The sequence below is a fragment of the Balaenoptera physalus genome, assembly GCF_965194825.1.
Source record: "Balaenoptera physalus genome assembly, chromosome: 21".
Taxonomy (NCBI): domain Eukaryota; kingdom Metazoa; phylum Chordata; class Mammalia; order Artiodactyla; family Balaenopteridae; genus Balaenoptera; species Balaenoptera physalus.
The window spans coordinates 35,114,894-35,136,863 of record NC_138902.1 but is presented as its reverse complement, the minus strand read 5'-3'; positions in this window follow the sequence as shown (position 1 = coordinate 35,136,863).

The window sequence follows — 21,970 nt, the reverse complement described above, 5'->3', positions numbered from 1 at the left end:
CAGTAAAATCCCCTCGTGCGGAAGGGAAAGGAACCATTTAAAAATTCACCAGAGAATTCTGGGCTTCCCTGGTGGCGCAGTGGTTGAGAATTTGCCTGCTAATGCAGGGGACACGGGTCCGAGCCCTGGTCTGGGAAGATCCCACATTCCGCAGAGCAACTAGGCCCGTGAGCCACAATTACTGAGCCTGCGCGTCTGGAGCCTGTGCTCCGCAACAGGAGAGGCCGCGATAGTGAGAGGCCCGCACACCGCGATGAAGAGTGGCCCCTGCTTGCCACAACTAGAGAAAGCCCTCGCACACAGAAACGAAGACCCAACACAGCCAAAAATAAATAAATAAATAAATAGAAAGATAGATAGATAAATAAATAAATTAATTAATTAATTAATTAATTAATTCACCAGAGAATTCTGTTCTTCCTAACAAGGCTGCCCTCAGGGGAAACTAGTTAACTGGAGCCTAACCTGCTGGGGTTTGATCAGAGCCTAACTGGCCTGGGGAAGGGAAGTAACCAGCTGTAGCCACCCCACCCGCCTGGGCATCCTGTCCCACCGAAGAGGTAAAACTGTGACGCATGTGTGACGTTCACGATCCAGAGGGTCAGACCTTCTAAAAGGCTGAGAGAGATCTAATCACAGAATCCTCCCCCTACCCCACTCACACCACATCCCTAAAGGTCTATTTATAGCAGCTCGTTTTACCCAGTTCATCATGTGTAGATATTAAGAAAGTATCACAAGATGTACTAAAAGGCACAAAACACCGTTTGAAAAGACAAAGCAAACATCAGAATGAGACATGGCAGGGACACTTGAGTTATCAGAACAAGAATCTAAAAGAACTGTGATTAATATGCTAAGCGCTCCAATGGATAAAGAAGCCAGAATGCAAGAACAGATGGGCAGTGTAAGCAGAGAGATGGAAAAACTAAGAAAAAAACAAAAAGAAATGCTAGAGGTTTCTGGACCCCCTCCAGGGCAGTTTCTATTGCCTGCTTTATTTCTTGTATATTATTTCTTGTCACCCTTTCCTGCTTCTTTGCATGTCTTGTAATTTTTGTTAAAAACTGGACATTTTAATAGGTATACATATAGCTGATTCACTTCATTGTACAGCAGAAACTGACACAATGTTGTATGGCAATTATGCTCCAATAAAAAAGTATATATTAAAAATGAAAAAAAATTAAATAAAATAGAAAAAAACCTGGACATTTTAGATAATATATTGTAACAATTCTAGGTATTGGTGTCCCCAATATTCCAAGGTCTCTTTTTGCTGTTGCTTGCTTGCTTATGTGTTTAAAGATTGGCTGCACGAGTTCAGTCAAGTCCACTCCTCACAATGTTTAGCCACTAAGGTCACCCCTCAGAGGTCACAGGCTCAGCATGGGCACAATCTCCCTGACCACCAGGGAGCCCTGTGGTTTTGTGAGCTGACTGAGCTATGTTTCCGACAACACCCCGGGCATAGATGCCCCTCAGTCTTATCCAATTAAATTTGGACCCCTTTGCAGGGGTGGAGAGAGGGATGAAAGTCTTTGAGACTTGTCCCAATCCCAGAAGGGCCCTCCTTAGCTGTCTCTTTTTGCTTCTTGCTACAAGTACCATGAAGCTTCAGCCTTCCTCTTAAATGCTCAGCCCAAAGATCGCCACTGTCATTTCTTCCCCTTCTGGTAGAATCATAATCAAAGTATTGTGGAGAGAAACACACTTAGGAACATGACCTCAGACACCTGAGATCGTCATCTGCACATTACGGGTCTCAGGATGCAGAGACCCAACCGCGTTGGGCTGGGATGATGGAGGGGAACTCCACTGCCCTCCTCTGTCCCCAAGGCCCTGCTGGGAACCAGCCCAGTGCTGAAGTGGATTTCTCGGACATTGCTTCCCCTTCTCAGAGAATATCTGAGCTTCTCCACACCCGTGGGCTTTCATCAGTCCTCTCCAGCTGCGGTCACAGCTCCTGTCTGAGCTCCCTGTCTCTGTGGCCGACAAGACTCCTAGGCATGAGCTTCCACAGTCTCTGTTTCAAGTGAAGACTGTCCCCTTAGGTGGCATGGTGGATCTCTGTGTCTACAAGGTCAGGACACAACTGCTGTGCACTGTGCCAGAGCTGGGGGTGGGGACAACAGCCCTTCTCCCAGAGTGACACCTGCAGTCTCTGAACAGGTCGTGGGGGAAGGTACCCCGGAACCTCTGCCCTGAAAGACAGCTGGGTAGGAAGGGTCAGAGCCATTATCTTCAGGCTGTCACACCTGCAGTGGAGCCTCTGCCCTACAAGGGGAGGGTGGGGAAGGGAAGCGGGTCAGGACCTTGGCTATGCTCACCTGGAACAGAGCTTCTGTCACAATGATCTGGGGGTGGGACTGAGGGTGGGTTGTGGCTCAAATACCATGTAAGCTTGCTGTTTTCACCAATATTTGGGAGAGTTTCATAAATAAATGTTTCTCCATTTATCCATTTGCTGTGTCCTTAGGAAAATTTCCAAATCCTGTAAATAGTTCTTGTTGTTGATTTTGTCCAGTGTGTACCAGATAGATGGTGGTTTTCCTGGGGAGCCAGTTCATTGAGCTTCTCAGAGCACCACTGCAGAAACCCCATCCTTCATTAATCTCTACATGTATTTGAGACTTCATTATAAATTATTATTTTTACTTTTTAAAATAACATTTGTTAGGGTATAATTGGTGGGCAAAATTCACCAATTTTAGGTGTGTAATTAGAGGAGTTTTGATAAATGTATAGACTCATGCAACCACAAGCACACTCGAGACAGATAATGTGTCCATCACCCCCAAATTTTCTTTACGCCTGTTTACAATCATTCCAAGTCCCCAGAGCCAACCCCTGGAAACCACTGATTTTTTTTTTTTAAGAATTAAGCTCATTAATAGGAATTGTCTCTCAGTAAGGTAGCACTTTTTTTTAAAAATAAATTTATTTATTTATTTGTTTGTTTTTATTTTTGGCTGTGTTGGGTCTTTGTTCTGTGAGCGGGCTTTCTCTAGTTGCAGTGAGTGGTGCATGGGCTTCTCATTGTCATGGCTTCTCTTGTTGCAGAGCACGGGCTCTAGAGCGCAGGCTCAGTAGTTGTGGCACACGGGCTTAGTTGCTCCGCGGCATGTGGGAATCTTCCCGGGCCAGGGATCGAACCCGTGTCCCCTGCATTGGCAGGCAGATTCCCACCCACTGCGCCACCAGGGAAGCCCAAAACCACTGATTTGATTTGATTTCTGTCACAATAAATAATTGTGCCTTTTCCAGAAGGTTATGTAAATCCACACGTAAAGTCTGTAGCCTTTTGTGTCTGGCCCCAAAGTTACCCAGACCCTCATCCCTTGAGCCTGCGAATGTTGTCTTACACGGCAAACGTGACTCTGCCTATGTGATTAAGCCAGAGATGCTGAGATGGGAAGAGCCCCCTGGATTATTCAGCTGGACCCTAAGTGTCATTACGAGAGTGTTTCTGATAGGCGGCCGAGAGAGAGGTGACTGTGGAGAAGGCCGTGTGTGATGACAGAGCAGAGATGGGAAGGATGTGCTTGGAGATGAAGGAATGGACTCCAGTTGACCACAGAAGCTGCAGAAGGCAAAAAAACCCCAAACGCCCACATTCTCCCCTGGGGACTCTAAAGGAAGTGTAGCTCTGAAGACACTTATTTCAGCCCAGAAGTGATTTTGGATTTCTGGCATCTAGCACAGTAAGAGAATACAACTGTTTTGCTTTATGCCACCAAGTTCATGGCAATTTGTTACAGCAACCGCAGGGGAATAATGCACTAAAAACATTGTTTCAAGTCCATCTGTGTTGCTGTATTGCTAGTGGTTCATTCCTTTTTATTCCCGAGTAGTATTCCACTGTGTGGATGCATCAGAGTTTGTCTATTTAAAAGATGATGGATGCTTGGGGACTTCCCTGGTGGCGCAGTGGTTCAGAATCCACCTGCCAATGCAGGGGACACGGGTTCGAGCCCTGGTCCGGGAAGATCCCACATGCCGCGGAGCAACTAAGCCCGTGTACCACAACTACTGAGTCTGCGCTCTAGAGCCTGTGAGCCACAACTACTGAGCCCACGTGCCACAACTACTGAGCCTGTGCTCTAGAGCCCGTGCTCTGCAACAACAGAAGCCACCGCAATGAGACGCCCGCACACCACAACGAAGAGTAGCCCCCGCTCACCCCAACTAGAGAAAGCCCGCGCAGCAAGGAAGACCCAACACAGCCAAAAATAAATAAATAAATAAGTAAATTTATTTTAAAAAAATATGATGGATGTTTGGATTGATGAAAGTTTTTTGGTTTTTTTGCCACTGGGATAAAACTTCTCTAAACATTTGGGTATAGTTTTATGCGTGTATGTGTGTGTGTTCGTGTGTGTGGCAATAAGCTTTCATTTCTCTTGGGTAAACACTGAGGACTGTGATTACCGGACTGCACAGTAAATTATGTTTGTAAGAAACTGTTAAAATGTTTTCCAAAAGTATTTGTATCACTTTTCATTTCAATAAATCATATTTATGAGTACAAGCTACTACCACTTCCTGGCAGCTTACCTCAATATTTTCTTCTCTTTTTCCAAAATTTAACCATTTTAGTATATGTGTAAGGGTATCTAACTTGCATTTCACATGACTTATAAGTTTCAAAAATTCTGCTTTTATAACTATGAAATCTACAGAATTGGTCGATTTGACATTGCTTATAACACATGCAGGATTGTGGGTAGTGGTCAGTGTGTAGGTAAAAGAAGCCGGCATAGCTCCGAAACTAGCGCTTGGCACAAGGTAGGTATTCAATCACTGAAAGCTCCTTTGCTGCTGTCAGGACATAATTACATGTTGTTAACATCATGATTTAAACAACAACATGCTAACTCCAATGACACTTCATTTCTCATTATGAAATGAAACTTTCACTTCCCTTATATAGCACCAAAAGTTACATTACAGTTTTTCTAGGATTCCTTCCAACTTTAATATTATAACTCATCGAACTTAAAAATTTGATGTTCTGCTCGATTAAATTCTAGTATCTTTAAGCCGGTGAAGCATGTAATTTTTGACTTCCAAGAATATTATTAAAATCTTGAAATTGTTCCAGGATATGGCCCTGTATTCTACTTTGGGGGAAAATCTAAAATCTCTTCAGCATTTTCTATATGATATGCTCAACTCATGCATAAGATTATTTAATTTTTATGGAAACCAGTGATATACAGTTGTATGTTATTCCCAGGAAACTGACAAGGAAACGAACAATTAAAATAGTAAGTCTCTTGCTCAATGTCACAAAACTAGTACAATACTAGGATTCTGATTTGAAAAAATCTAAAACAATAGGAATAGCACCACTGAAAGGATATTAGAGATTCCACTTAAAAGAAATTCTTGTTCTTCATGAATCTTTATGGTAATTTCAAAATGGTTGAGTGCAAGGAAGTTCTCCAGGTTAAATGACTAGGACAAGAATTCTCGGGGCAGCATTTGGTTCTGCATGAAGAAAGCATGGCCAAGATTACGAGGATGAATAGAAATGCAAGTGAAAGGTATTCAAGAGCAGGTGCAATCCTTTAGACAAAAATTAATAATATTAATAGATGCCAATCACAAAGATAATAGGAACACCAAGCACGTGGTATATATGAAGCAGTGTTTTAAGAGCTGAACACGGATTAAGTCACTGAATTCTCACAACATTCTGTGGAGGGGTTATTCTTATTATCCCAGTTTTCAAGCTAGGCAATTATGCTGTAAAATCGCCTGGCTATTCTGTGGAAGAAGCAGTTTTCAAACCAAGGCAGTCTGTTCTCTGAGCCCCGGCTGTTAACCAATCTGCTGTGTGCGTAATCATGTTCAGCCATTCGTCAAGGATCTGTTTTTAACCTCCCCTCTCCACAAATGGATTTTAAACCGTGTACCAAAGTATCCACTATAGGCATTGAAGCAAAGATTTCTACAACTGAGATAAAGGTTTTGCATGAAAACAAATAAAATAAGGTGAAAACGCATTTGTCTTCACCCTGCACTGTGTGAGATTTTGGCAATACCCGTTCCCGGGGAAGTTATCTTAGAAGCCCTGACAGATGAGAGGAGATCAAATCGTGAAGCAGACAGATCGCACCACCCTGGCTTCCTAACTCTTTATAGTGTTTCTCAGTTTTGGGGGGAGGGATTCATATTTACTAAATCTCTACTAGAATAAACACTAGCAATAATCTGAAGAAAAAATAAAATAATGGTATGTTGGTGAGTTTGAGAGTTCTAAAAATGTAGGAAACAGGGAAGTTCTACATAAGGTGTGCACAAAGGAAATATTGAATTTTATCAAGTATTTAACAAGATGAAATTTGATAAGTCCTGTGCTCATTGATGGTGGTAATACACAAATATTTGTTACTTTTACAGATGTCAAATATTTGGAAATCAGGGAGAACCTTAGAGTGAGACAGACTGTGAATTTACATGCATATTCTTGGTTAGAACATGATTTAAACACCGGGCTGCAATCCTAGAGCCAAGAATATTAGTAATAAAGTCCAACACACTAACATGGTAGTTTTTTGAGGAAATTGAAGGACCAGAGAGCTAACTTTTATGTCCTGTGCTGTTGCTGCTATTTCAGATAAAACTATTTTCAATATGTCACTGTTTTCCACAACTACAATCATAAAACCGCAGATTTTGATAAGTTAGAGATTTTATTGTCCACCCTTACAAAATTAATGCATGATGTAACTGAGATGCAATGGGATGAGATAAGATGCGTAGAGTCACGCAGATATTCTAGGGAAGAACCAGCGTAAGAACTTGACTGTCCTCACCTGTACGTGTAGAACAGTTTCCACTCTGCGACCTTTCTTTCTCTATTTCTTTCCCTGATACTTAGGTACAGTGAGCCCTTGGCCCCATAACTCCCTTTAGTACTTACAATAAACAAAGAAATACACAAACACACACACTCAAGAAAAGACTCTGAAAAGATTTTTGAGATTTGAAAAATATGACATACCTTCTGTTCGGGATATGCTTCTGCTTTGACCAGCAGCAACGTTTGCAAAATTTTGTTCCCTTTGTGAAATAATTATCCTAAAATGGGTCCAAAAATAACTCCTATAAATTAGAGTGAATGCAGAAGCACATCAGAAGTGAAGGAATACAAAACAATGATGTGCCGTTCTAGATTGCTGGGTTACACCAGAAACTGGAAACGACAAACCAAAGGCAATGTGATAGGGACTTCCCTGTTGGTCCAGTGGTTAAGACTCCACGCTCCCAATGCGGGGGGCCAGGTTCGATCCCTGGTCAGGGAACTAGATCCTGCATGCCACAACTAAGAGCCCGCATCCTGCAACTAAGAGCCCACATGCCGCAACTAAGAGCCTGCATGCCGGAACAAAGACCCAGCGCAGCCAACTAAATAAATAAAATAAAAATTTTTTTTCAAAAAAGGCAATGTGATAAAGGAGAAAAAGAGGTTATGTAAGTACACAGGTGACCCAAATAGTGCTGCCTAAAAGCAGCATATGGATTTGGCTGATACATATTTATATATACAATATTTTTTTCATTTTTGTATCTAGTCATGTTTGTTGATCTAACTTTTAAACAATTCGGAAGCTGATGAATTCACAGAGCTGACAGAATAATACAGTGTAGCAATATTCGTACGAATAAGTTGCAGACATTTTATGTCTGTAGAGTCTGGGGAAAAGAGGGGGTCGCTGTCACTGAAATAGATAGTAGAACTAACCACAAGCATACATAAGAAGTGGACCCGAGGGCGAAGACGAGAGATAATAATCATGAGGGTCGTGGGGTTTCTCCCGGGCAGAGCGCCGGGGACCGGAGGTGCCGGGCACTGGAGGTGCCGGGCAGGTGAGTCAGGGCGTGACTCCCCAGAGGAGGAAGGCCGGGACCTGGTTTCTAAATGGTCGCGGTTTTGGAATTTATGTAATATTTGCCCTTTTGGGATTAATAAGGTGAATTGGGAGTAGTTAAAATTGGAGAGAAAACAGAATTTTTAGCTAGCTGTTTTCAACTCTACAAATACAAACTTACAGGATAAAACTAATGACAATCAACTGTCGGTTACTTGTAATAACTGCATTTCATCTGAAAAGCATACATTGAGAAGTTTTATCACTAAAATAGATTTCAGTGCCATCCTACACATCTGATACATTTGATAGACAAGTTGCTGATGCCTGCCTGGTAGATAAGCCTCAAAAACCCTGGACAGATGCTCACTGGCTTCATCCTCTCACCTGATGCTTCAAATCTGTGAAGCAAATGTCCAGATAATTCACGTTAAATATGACCCCTCAAGTGTGGAGAAAAAAAATGTAAACCAGAAAAAAATTATGACAGTGAATCGTAAAGAAAGACATGGAATCTGATACGTGGTAAAAGATACATAGTAATAAAAAGCATAACAATACATATATACATTTAAAATGTGCTAATGAGAGTAATCCACAAGTTGCTTGCCCTCACTAGGGGTTGGCAGGGTTTTTTTTTTTTGCTTTGAACACCTGAAGGTCCATAGAGGAAGGTTCACTAATAGCCTATTCTCTAACTGTCTCAAGTGAAAGGACAAACATAGGGGTGCTACAGGATTGTTTTCATATACTACAAAATGCACCCAATTAAATGCATCGTGTTACTGTTTCTACCCTTCCTTCCCTGGTGGTGTGACCATATTTCACGGGCTCACTGGCTCAAAGTCATGTGATAGAGACTTTGCTTTTCTATTCATCACCATATTCCAAGTGAGTAGAAAATAGTCGTTTCTTGATAAATACTTGTTGAACTAATGAATGAATGATTTGGTTGTAGCTGGTGAGGAAGTGCAGGTTTTTATTTGGTAAAATAAAAGTTTGGCACTCTGAACCAGACCTCTTAGTTTTGGTTGTTATTGTTAATTTTACTGGACCGAGAACTATACAAAGTCTGGCAGTCTCTGATGTACAGCGTATTTCAGTCCCAGCAAAGGTGATGTGGATAATAAGTGTATGGGGAATTACACTACTCAGGATGCCAGCAGCTGGCAGTGTTTACACAAACACACCTCAATATAAGCACCTGCGTATTAAATTTTTCTGTAAGCACACATAATATTACCCATAAAAATAAAGCCTTGAAAGGCCTTTGCCAGTTCACTGCAAATTATGTCATCATTGCAAGAGAAAGAGGCTTTTTACCTGAGGAGGTTAGATGATTAAACAAAGTTCTAGGTTAGGTACTTTCGCATTTTTCAAACACTGCCGCAGGGCAGAAGGCTGGCTGAAAAGGCAGAGAGAACGATGGCCTTTACTAAGCGCTGGACAGGTTTTCCTTTCTTACCTTTGCGTTGCTGAGGGTTTGCACTGTATCCCTTCTCAGCAACCCCACATTTCAATAAGGTGAAAAAAACGGGAGCAGAGACAACGCAAAACTCTCTCAAATCAGCCCAGCAAAGGGACCTGCTGTCCTGCTAGAATGTTCACTGTGGTGAGCTGGGGGAGAAACGCCTGGACCAGAGCTCAGGTGGAGAAGAGAGAGCTTTCCTTCCAGCAGAGGCTCAAATGATCTTAACAAAATCCACAGCCACCCAGCTACTGACGATGTGACCGCCACGTGTCACCCCAGCGCTCAGGTCTCAGAGGGGCAGCCCTGCCTCCTCTCAGGCATGCTTCCCTGTTTGGCATAACTGCTTCATGCCGGGCAGCAGATTAACTTAGGGAAAGGAGGAGCAGTGGGCCTCCCTGCCTAGAATAGGCCTGACATTGTGCCAACACTGCTGTCCAAATTTTGTGGGTCCCAGACCGGAGGAGGGCAGTGAGGGAGGGAGGCCGAGAACTAGGGGTTGCGGCTCCACACTTGACGTTTTCAAAGTCTTGAGTATGTGAACAAGGGCCTTGTTTCCCACCACGTGGATTATGGGTCCCACAAATACCTTATTAGGACCTTGGGCTTAAAATGATGACTTTTCATTACCCACAGTTGGGCTAGATGCATGGATCACATAGCATTTCCTTCCTAAAAAAAGATCCTTAATAACAGGTGATTGAAAATGTTGTATTTTCTGAATCCCAGTATGCACTACATGGTCAGAGTGTTTGCTCACAAGAACAGGATTCATCAAGAATATGTAGTTTGTGTGCTGAAAATCTGTTATTTTCATGGCATTTCATAGTTTCTGAGGTCAGTGAGACAGAAACTTGAATTCTAGTTTATTAAAAGAGGTTAGTTTGAGTGGGCCATTTAATGGATAGAGAAAACTAAACCTGTTTTCAAGCCCCTGGATGATGTACTCCAATCATGTTAAAATGATTTAGAGGAGTATAATTTCAGAAAGCTACTTTATACGAACACATTTTTTAAGGACGGTGTCGTCAACTTTCGCGTAGCTAACCCTTTAGTCAATTTCTAATCATTCAAAATATTGTGATTTGGGAGGGTGTATGCAATATCATTTGCAGTTCTAGGCAAACATAAGCAAAAACTTGTAAAATTAAATTAATACAATAGTCGTAGCATCTCAAAAATTGTATCACTATAAGTTTTAGGTAGAATAGACATGGAAAATAACTATGATTTCAGCAGGGAAGGAACTGTGATTACCCCAAAGAGAACTCTTAGATAATCAAGGAAGACTTTCACTTATGCTCGACATACTTCTTTCTTATTTGAACTTTTATAATGAAAGTATATTCATGTTTTAAGTGTGTAAATAAGCAAAAAATTGTTAAATTATTCTTCCTGATGTACATTAAAGAGTTTTTACTCTGTTAAAAGAAAGTAAAAGTGGCTGTTCAGAATCTTTGTTCCTAAATATCCTTAGTTTTGGGGGAAAAATGTGCTGAAGGGAAAAGAAACAAACAATTTAAATATAATCTCATACTATGTAGTGGTAGCAACCAAGGGAGCGATCATAATATTCTGGGAGAGTACAGTCTTTCCAAGAAAGGCATACTTGCATAACAAAATTAATAATGTGCTGACATGAGGTTACATTAGAGTGTATCCTCAGAGCTGTTCTATATGAACACCCAAGAACTCATTTACTACAGACTGATCTAGTATATATTTTAGTACATAGGGAGTTGTAAGCGGCAAATACACAGGAAAATATTGTTTAAAAATAAATGCTGGGCTTCCCTGGTGGCGCAGTGGTTGAGAGTCTGCCTGCCAATGCGGGGAACACGGGTTCGAGCCCTGGTCTGGGAGGATCCCACATGCCGCCGAGCGACTGGGCCCGTGAGCCACAACTACTGAGCCTGCGCGTCTGGAGCCTGTGCTCCGCAGCAAGAGAGGCCGCGACAGTGAGAGGCCCGTGCACCGCGATGAAGAGTGGCCCCCGCTCACCGCAACTAGAGAAAGCCCTCGCACAGAAACAAAGACCCAACACAGCAAAAATAAATAAATAAATGCCCACATAAATATATGGGCACAGGGAGACTATTATCTCTCCTGTGGCAATTTTGGAGGGAAGACCTGGATATAATGTCATCACCGAGGGCAATGATAAGCAAGCAATTTACGTTAGTTGATTGGAAAAAAATCATCCTATTCTTCATCGCCTGAAATTGGTAATATAGGTCTAATCTGATGTTTCCTGGTTCCAACTTAATTCATTTAGGGATGGCTGCTTGTATTTTTTTGTACTCAGAAATTTAGAGAAAGTTTTAGACACACAATAAAAATAACCAAAAGCGGGACTTCCCTGGTGGCGCAGTGGTTGAGAGTCTGCCTGCCAATGCAGGGGACGCGGGTTCGAGCCCTGGTCTGGGAAGATCCCACATGCCGCGGAGCGGCTGGGCCCGTGAGCCACAATTGCTGAGCCTGCGCGTCTGGAGCCTGTGCTCCGCAACAAGAGAGGCCGCGATAGTGAGAGGCCCGCGCACCGCGATGAAGAGTGGCCCCCGCTTGCCGCAACTAGAGAAAGCCCTCGCACAGAAACGAAGACCCAACACAGCCATGAATAGATAAATAAATAATAAATAAATAAATAACTTTAAAAAAAAAAAAAAAACAAAAGCAAAAGGGGTTTGTCAGCCAGTGTTTCTCAAAATGAATGGTTGGTGCTGAAGACAAGCTTTCACCTACCCACTCCCTGATGATTTGTATGAAAAATGCACATAGTAATAGGAATTCCCCTGGCAGGTTTCCCCAAGCGTAATTATGTAGGGTTTTTTTTCACTTCTGCAAAGAAATGGAACAGTCTAGGACAACATCCCTGTCAAACTAAGATGAGTAGCCTGCAGTATTTGCCTGTGGTTTCTTATTTCCCTGTGGTTCCAAAAACTGATAGATTTTCTCTCTTTTTGCAAAACATTGTAAATATATGCATACAAAATCTCCCTTATGTTGACATCTGACATATAATAAATCTTAGAAAAACTAATTCTCTTATAGGTTCATGTACAGAAAAATATATCTACATGGTCCCTGAAATATAGACATTATTAGGTCTCCCAAACTTTTAGTATTGGTAGATGAAACTGTATAATTTTGTAATTAAAATTGTTCTGTCTACTGTATCGAATGAGTTCTAGAAACGTTCTTCATCCAGCTTAAAATAAAATATATACAGTACATTTAAAGAGTGAAAACCGTCATAAGACATCAAGAGAAACGAGTGAAATTACGTGTTATGATTGTTTTAATATGGTTAATGATGAATAGAAATTAATATTGATGAGACAGTACAAATAAATTTGAGCATGAAGACTAGATATGCAGGCATACTTCATTCATTTATTCCTTTAGGCTGCGTTGCCCATCAACACTCTGACCCTTTTTTTTTTTTGGCTGCGTTGGGTCTTCGTTGCTGCGCGCGGGCTTTCTCTAGTTGCGGCGAGCGAAGGCTACTCTTTGCTGCGGTGCTCGGGCTTCTCATTGCGGTGGCTTCTCTTGTTGCGGAGCATGGGCTCTAGGTGCACAGGCTTCAGTACTTGTGGCACGCGGGCTCAGTGGTTGTGGCTCGCAGGCTCTAGAGTGCAGGCTCAGTAGTTGTGGCGCACGGGCTTAGTTGCTCCGTGGCATGTGGGATCTTCCCAGAACAGGGCTTGAACCCGTGTGCCTGCAATGGCAGGCGGATTCTGAACCACTGCGCCACCAGGGAAGCCCTGAGCCCATCTTTGTGTCAAGGAGTGGCCTACCGCTGGTGTCAGGAGGCAGGCATGCTGTTAGCATGGATTAGCTCACAGAGTCCCCAGCAGGGTCTGCTGGTCAAGCTTAGGAGGCTACGCAGTGATGCCCAGTTTCCAGAGCCCAGGACCGAGGTTCCTGCAAGTGCTTCGGCTGACACTGGACACTGGGCACCGTCTCCCACTGTGCTTGTCCCTGACCGAGGACACCTCTCTCACCCACGTGGGGATGAAAGCACCTCTTCATGAGCTGTCTCCTGAGCAGGCAGTGAAGAGCTTTCATATTCATTAAACTTTACACTTCAGCGACGTGTCATATGGGACATTCCTCAAACACAGGAAGGTGTTCAAAATCTGCTCGGGGTTCACATCACATGACAAATATCCAAATAGGAATTCCTGTTCCTTATCTTTCTGGGACATACTCAGTGTATCGATCAATATAAGAAAGAGACCGTTTCACTGGGCATAGGGGACGCTGGCTCCCCACTGTAAAACTGTATGGTGACCAAGCCTTTTGTGTACATATGAGTGTGCATATGTACATATGTGCTAGATCATGACTTTATAAATTAATAAGCTGTTACAGACATTTGCTATTTTCCTCTCTACCATGTTGGCAATTTCCTCTGAAGTTTCCATTTATCGTCATTTCCTGCCGCCTTTGGCTGAGGTAGTGATTCTTCCCCCTCCACCCACAGCTTATGCAGAGTTCCCAAATCCTAACAAACTTTCTTTCCAAGTATCTTTGAAATACAGCCCTTTTTTGATTTCAGTGTCACTATCTTGGTCCAGACACTTCTTGCCTAATGAGCAGATTATTTCAAAAGCCACTAAACAATGCGAATGCAGTTTATTGCTGCTGTCTTTCCATTTTAAGTTCTCTTGGATGTATTGGGTTGGCCAAAAACTTCATTCGGTTTTAAGTAAAGACACATTTTTCATTTTCACCAAGAATTTTACTGAACATTGTACTCAATAACTGAACGAACTTTTTGGCCAACCCAATATATTTATCCGAAAGTCAAAACTAGCGTTGCTCTTATATAAAATATTTTCATAACGTTGACCTCTTACTAAGTAAGTTTGATGACCTTCCACTTCCCACTTTCTACTGAGAAGCGTCTTCCTGTTTCTCAGCACTTTCCGTAATCTAGTTCCAACCTTGCTCTCAGATGTGTCTCCTCCTTCTCTACTGATTTCCTCTTGTCAACAAAACCGGGCTCCTCTTTGCAAAATCACTGTTTATTCCTATTGCCACACCTATGATCATGAAAATGTATATTCTCTACACCTGGGATGCTTTCCCTGCTTCCTCTCTACCTAAAACCATAGATGTGATTACCTTTTCTCTGAAGCCTGTTCTGACCTCACTAGCCACGCTCACTTCTGCAACAAATCAACTCACAGTCCTGAATTTCTGTGCCATTCACTCTGTGAGTATGTATGACGTTACTAATTATCCCTTCTCTGTGTCTACACCACACTTTTCTATTAGGTTCTGATCTCTTACTCCACAGGGCTTGAAGCTTATTCCAAAATTCTGCAAAATTATGTATCATAGAAATCAGAAGCATCTATCAAAAACAAGCTTATACTGCCTCATTTCACGTATTTCTTTAGTCCCTACTCAACTTCAAAGCTGGAAAGTGACAAACTGTGTTTTATTCAAGTAAAGTTTATGAGCAGTACACTAAATTTCAAAGGTCAAATTTCAACATTAATCTGACTAGCTCAAACACCTCATAAAAATAAATGAGGTAAATAATAATGCAATCTAAAATGTTTGTGCAATCCAAAGATGAAAAATGGCTTGGCATAAGCTATTATTTTAGGCTCCTGAATATCTTACGGCACATTTTGTATAGTAAAGTGGTTAATAAAAGCTTTTTGATGATATTATTGTTGGGGAAAGAATAACATATAACTTAGAGGCTAAATATTTCATACATTCTTTACCTATATTTAAGTTTTGTTTGAAGGACATGATTTGCTCCATTTTCTGTCAAAATCACCCAGGTAGGAACCATGTTTTATTTTAGTTTTTAAATTTCCTGTTTTATCCTATAAGGCGCTGCATGAATGCATGTTTCCTGACAAAATGACTCAGAGCTTCAGGTAACTGAGGCAGAAGGTGACAACTGTCTGCAGAAGCATGGGATTAAAAATGAAGGAATTATCCAGAAATGAATAGAAATGTTCTAAGCAAACACAGGAAGGATTCAGAACTATGTATAGAAGTCGGCAAATAGCACCAGGTGCCTTGGGTGTTTATGCTCAAACAGACTTAGTGCCCAGCTGTCTAACCCTAGTGGGAGGGCCCAGGGTCGGGAACCTCCTGCCTTCCCATCGCTGGGAGAGGGCAGGTCCCAAGCACACAGGCGCTCACGTGTCAGTCCTTGCTGTTAGAACCAAACTCAGAGACGTTTGTGTATCATTTCTAATTGTGACTAGTTTTGGCTGACCACATAGAATCCAGTTTCTAGTAGCTGAGGAAATAAAAGGCCAAAGACACCAGGCCTGAGATGACAGGTTTGTAGCAGTGCCTCTGATTCACATGACCTAATAGTCTCCTTTATATGACATCAAGAATAACACCAGAAATAGAACGTTGCTCCTCAATATAAGTGAGAAAAGAGTAGCGTAAGTCATGCATTTTGTTCATATTTGCAAAGATGATATAATTACATACATTATAGATTCATTATATAAAAAATATATAGATTATAACTAATAATTAGCAGGGTAAAAATTACCATACTTGCAGGAGAAATAAAAACAGAATAGCTATTTCAAGGTATTTCAATAAACTAATGAAATTTCAGGGCCAAGGTACTTCAGCCAAATTTGTTAGAGGATCTTCACATATGAATTATAAACCTCATCTCCTAAGGCAACTCTGAACATAAAGAACATTCCCAGTTTTGAGCAAAAGCTATGAAGTTCTGTATTTCTGTTAATTTGAATAACTACCTGAACCTAGAAGCTGACTGTAATTACACTGAATGGACTAAACTGTAGAGTTAATATTCACTATTTGGCATTTGTTATAATTTGGTCAAACTAGTATACATTCTAGCATTACTAAGCCCTTGATGGCATAATTAATTCCTAGAATTTCAAAGTGAACATGAGGAGGTTCAACTCTCCATGAGGTTTTGACATTTTGGCATTATTTCAAAAGTGTGTGCGAATGTCCCAAATGTGTAATTGAACAGAAAACTGAGGTTGTCCACTTGATATTATTTTCATTGTTGGTGTGGATCACTCCAGGTAAGACTGATGTGGGTTCCCTTTTTTATGATGTTTTTCCTCTGGGTTAGAGCAGCCTTTATGGAGCTGTCTTTCTAAAGCCCTGACACATATATTCCCTTTGCCCTGGAAGGTTTCATTGGGATGAACAGGTAGAGTGTTCTGCCTTGTGGGCTATGCCCCCAAAATCAGTAGATTTGGGACCTCATTTGACTCTCACACACTGGCTTTGTGATGTTGAGTACATGCCAACCTCTCCCAGATTCATTTTCTTATTTGTACAATGAGATGAATATATTCATAATTTTGAGACTCTGGCAATGGAAGACTTTTTTCAAAATACAAAACAAAGCACCTTCTCAGAAGCCCAAACGATGAAATACGTTCTTCTCAAATATGGAGAAGTGAATTGTTAAAGAGATTAATATTATCAACTACTTGGATGACTCTGTGTCTCCATTTTTGTCTCTATAATGAAGATTGAATGATTTCTAAAGTTCTGCTCATTGCCAGCAAATTGTGACTCGAGGATCATCCAGGCAGATAATAAATAAACAAGAACAAGAACATGATTTGGTAAAGAACGGGAACCACAGAAAACAGGATGGCCTATTGACTCAGAATTCAGGGCATGATATGGCCAGGGCAGGCCAAATTGAAAGTATTTCAAGGAGAAAAGTGGGGAAAAGAAAGTTGAAGAGTTATGAGAACACAGTTGGCTGTTATCAGAATCTTTGCGGGGATCTCACGGTTGGAGGACAATGAGGATAATGATTATGTTGATGATAATCATCATGATGGTGAAGATAATGATGACGATGACAATGCAAGGACCTGTAGGGGGATCTTCCCTGGCGTTCTCAGTGTTCCTACAAAGTCTAGCCTCCTGAGCTATGGATACTCATAAACTGTGAAGAGAGAGAAAGTCTGGTTTCAGTTTCCCCAGGAATATGTTACATTTCACATACCATGAGCATTTGCTCTGCAGCTATTGCTTCTGTAACGATGGAGCTATTTGTTTCCATCCAAAATGATAAGACATTTCTTATCTCCACAAGACCCCCATGGTTACATCCAGGATAGACACCTGGTTTAACTCTGAGCGAGACTAAATAACCCAGAGACCTCCAGAGGGATTTGGGCATGCCTTCCCAGGTGTTCACATTTCAAAAGGGATGATAATTTGGGTTGTAAACCTGGAAACCCTCAGTTTGTCCTCCTCCTGCAGAGATCACCAAGGATCCTTCCCATCCAGTCTTCAAGGAAACTTCTAGAAGCTGATAAGAATAGCCACCTTTTTTCCCTTTATGAGCAGAGGAAATGCATGTTTCTGGGCCCCTTTCCTACAGAACAGTTCCACTGGTTATGTAGGGTTTTTGTTCATGCAGCTCCCATCATGTTGCCTTGGGGAGTTCTAGACATGAGGGGACTGACTTAATATTATTCTGGCTATTGCTACAATTTCTAAAAGGTTGACAGCATTACCCCATCTTAGAAATGAGGAAAGGGTGGCTCGAAGTAAAGAACTGTTCTAATGCTCACCGGTAGAGAAGTTCATACTCAGTTCTGATCCACACTCAGTTCTCATGAGTAACAGAAGCCATGGAAAAACAACACCCTTAGAAACTTGACGCTTTCAGCCCTCAGGAATAGGCTGAGGCACAAAAAAAGCAAAAGAAAGAAGAAAAGAAAAACAAAGGCACAAGTATTCAGACTTCCTTATCTTGGGGAGGTAGTAAATCAGCCTGGGGAAGCTGCTTTACTTCCCATTCCTCTTAGCTACAACAATATAATTTCACAAAGCCTTCCCTTGGCACTTCTCGAGTCTTCCTCAAAGTTTACTTTCTACTTGTAGGCACAGCCTGAAGAATTCTGAAGAAATGACACAAGGGAGATACAGAAGCTAGGTCAAAATCCTGGACATTTGTAAGGGAAATAGGAAGACCATTTTAAGGTTGATGCCTTTGGATAGACAAAATGTTTACTCAATAGTATTCCTAACAGATTCTTTACTTTTATGTAGTATTAATTAAGTATGGGATAAAACTTTCAAAAACTTTCAAAAATCATCTGAGAACACAGAGAACTTTTTGTGCTAGCTATTATTACTAGCATCCTTTCCTATTTACAGATTTCGTCACCACGACTGACACTAGGGTTTTGCGTCAGCTTATCCCCCGTCATATAGCTTAAAATGTAAGCCTTGTGTTGTGGAGAGCACAGGCACAAAGGCTGGTCAGAGATTACACGGCAAAACAAAAATTACATTTTTAAAGAAGCCATTATTTTTTCACATGGGAATTGTAAAGTTGAAATCTTAGACTGAAAGCACCATTTTATTGAAGTTTCATAGAGAAGGAAACTGCTTGTGCCATGTGGCGCTTGCTGATTAGAAAGTTATTCAGAGTAAAGTGCTAATTATGTGGTTACATTACATAACCACAATTTGTCAGAAAAGCATTTTCATTGAACAATACAATTATAGTGTGAATGCAGGAATTTATATTTTTTCATCCTCAAAAGGTCTTTATTATTCAGGAAAAAAAATTCATTTCATAATGGACCACCTGCAAATAATGCTAATTTTGTAGGTTTGTTCCATACATTTAGTACATTTCTGTTTTAGTAAAGATTGTCAAAATAACAGGCTGATTGTGCCCAAAAGCACTTTTAAAAGAGTATTGTAAGTAAGAAATACTATAATTTATTTCATATAGGGTATTTCAAATTTAAATTTGATATATACTGTTGATAATTTTAATTGATTCATATGGTTTATAATACATTATATTTTATAAGGTCATGTGGATAAAATGTAGAGTAAAATATTAACAGAAAAAAATCTAAAAAATAATACTTCTTTCTTCTTGCAAGGAAGAATTCTCATAAAAGACATTTCTGCATTTGAGTACATATGAAGACTATAAATGTGGTGTTGGGTACAGAGCTGGCCATCACTCGTAGAATTAACTATTCAGTTGGATCAGGACCAGTGTTGTACTCAGTTATGCAGACACAGCATGACTCTAAAAGTTCCTTGGAGTACATGTTGAACTACCTTCCTGACAAGATAAAAATCACTGGGAGACTGGAAAGAATTAATGGGTTTTAGAGAATTAGTTGGTTAAGCTCTGAAGACAACGTCCTATCCTGGTACAGTTTTAAGCTAATCATGCTGCTCATGACCTTGACAACATTCTGACTGCTTTGTTGTTTCACACAGAAATTCTAGAACTGACTCAAGACTTTGTGATGTTTGCTAAGGCTAATTTTGTCAGACACTAACTGTTGAAATATGAGGGAAAACTGAACAGTAAATTTGCTGTTATAATGAATTATAATATTTATGGAACCATCTCATTACATACAGAGGATGTATATTAAAAATGTCAATGTAAAGCAGGATGAATTAATTTTAATACTGAACCAAAATCATCTTGTCCTCTCAGCCACTTCTAACATTTAGGTGCTTTGTAAAGAACTAAATTTATGGTGGTAAGAAATGTAAGTGGTCTTTGTATATTGTATTAATTTTTAATAATGGTCATTTTCGCTAGTGTAATTAATAATAAATGCTAATTTATTTGTATACTTTTTCAAAATTTTCTTACAAATTAATGTGCTTCTAGCCAGTTTATCTTTGAGAACTATGACCATCTAGAAATACAGTATAAAAAAATCAGCAAGGTAATCTTGTAGTTCTAGACAAAATCTATTAACCTCTGAAAAACTAAAAAAGTAAAGTTGACTAGGGTGACCTGTGTAAACCTATAATTCTCATTATACTCAAATCACAGGAGATGAGTCTTTACATATCACCTTAAGCTGTGACCATAGATATTTTTTGTATGGATTCATTATATATATGATTATTTTCCTAAATAATCTTAGAAGATTTTTAGATGCACTAAGAAAATGAATGAAGTATTCTAGTTAAATACTTACAAATATAGTTTTTCAGCTATACAAACAGGATAAACATCCTAAGCTGAACTCTGAAAATTATGAAAATGTAATTAAATATAAGTTTTTAAAATTTATTTATTTATTTATTTATTTATTTATTTATTTATTTATTTATTTATGGCTGTGTTGGGTCTTTGTTGCTGCGTGCGGGCTTTCTCTAGTTGCAGCGTGCAGGGGCTACTCTTCGTTGTGGTGCGCGGGCTTCTCATTGCGGTGGCTTCTCTTGTTGCAGATCACAGGCTCTAGGCGTGTGGGCTTCGGTAGTTGTGGCATGCAGGCTCAGTAGTTGTGGTGCACGGACTTAGCTGCTCTGCGTCATATGGGATCTTCCCAGACTAGGGCTCGAAACTGTGTCCCCTGCATTGGCAGGCGGATTCTTAACCACTGCACCACCAGGGAAGCCCTAAATATAAGTTTTTTTTTTTTTTTTTTTTTTTAAATATAAGTTTTTAAGGGCCCGAACCACGTTGCGGAATTGTGGAATTATCATAGGCCATCACAGCTGGACAGCACAGGGGCTTCTTTTGTGGCAGCCCTGGTATCAAACACAGAGTTAGACTTTGTTCTCTGTAATTCATATTGGTTATTATGGGGAAAAGGTATAAACTAGGAATTTATAAAACACGGGGTTAAAAATATTATTTTGAACCCAGAGGGTCTGTACAGAGAGCCAGCAGTCTGGCGGTTTTTGCTCTGCTGAACAGTTGGTAGCTATTGATGCTGTCACAGAAAAATTGATTGTATGTAAAACCGTATTCTTTTCATAAACCACAAGTTTCTGAGTGAAGACTCAACAGGAATCCTAATGACGCACTGTAATAATTCCCACCGATGTTTATTTTCATACAGCATGTCACATCGTAAAAATGATTTTGACACATTATTTAAATATTACAATGATTTCATCACTCGGGCAGTTCTCTAAAGTACTTTCCATATTTTTTTAATCTGTAGAACTATGAATTGAAAGTAGTTTAGTAGAGGAACTGACATTTGAGCTGATCCATAAAAAAATGGGTCTCTTTGGCATCTGGGAGGACCCTGGTCTCACTATCATAATGTGAAAAGTCAGTAGGACGACTCCCATTTCAGGCTCTGGCTGGATGCCACCATCAGAAGCAGAACACTGGTCAAACAGACTCGTGCCTTAATCCAGTGGGGCACTTTTTTGTGATCTATATCTTGTTTTTTCTAGCCAGTTTCTTTTTGAGAGCTTTTACTGATTCCCACCAAAGACTATCACAATATTCACAGTAGGAAATTTAAGAGAACTGTGGAAAATAGAAGCCCACAACATGTAAGTGTGTTCCTGAACATGCTGACGCAAGGACCACAAAGCAGTGAAATTCAGTATCTTCTAACCACATGAAAGATCAGACCAAATGTGTGTTTATGCAGATACATTTATGTGATGGTGTGTTCCAGAAAATAATAAGAGACAATCCAGACTGTAGGTCAGGTCTGTAAGATGGGTAAGTCTCTACTTATTCTATGAAGACAGAGATAGCTGGATAGATGGTAACAGGACAAAGAGAAGTAGGTGTTTAATGTTTTGATAAAGAATCCAGGAAAAATCAGGCTACTGGTGCCACAAGCAGCCTCATAATTATGATAGAAAA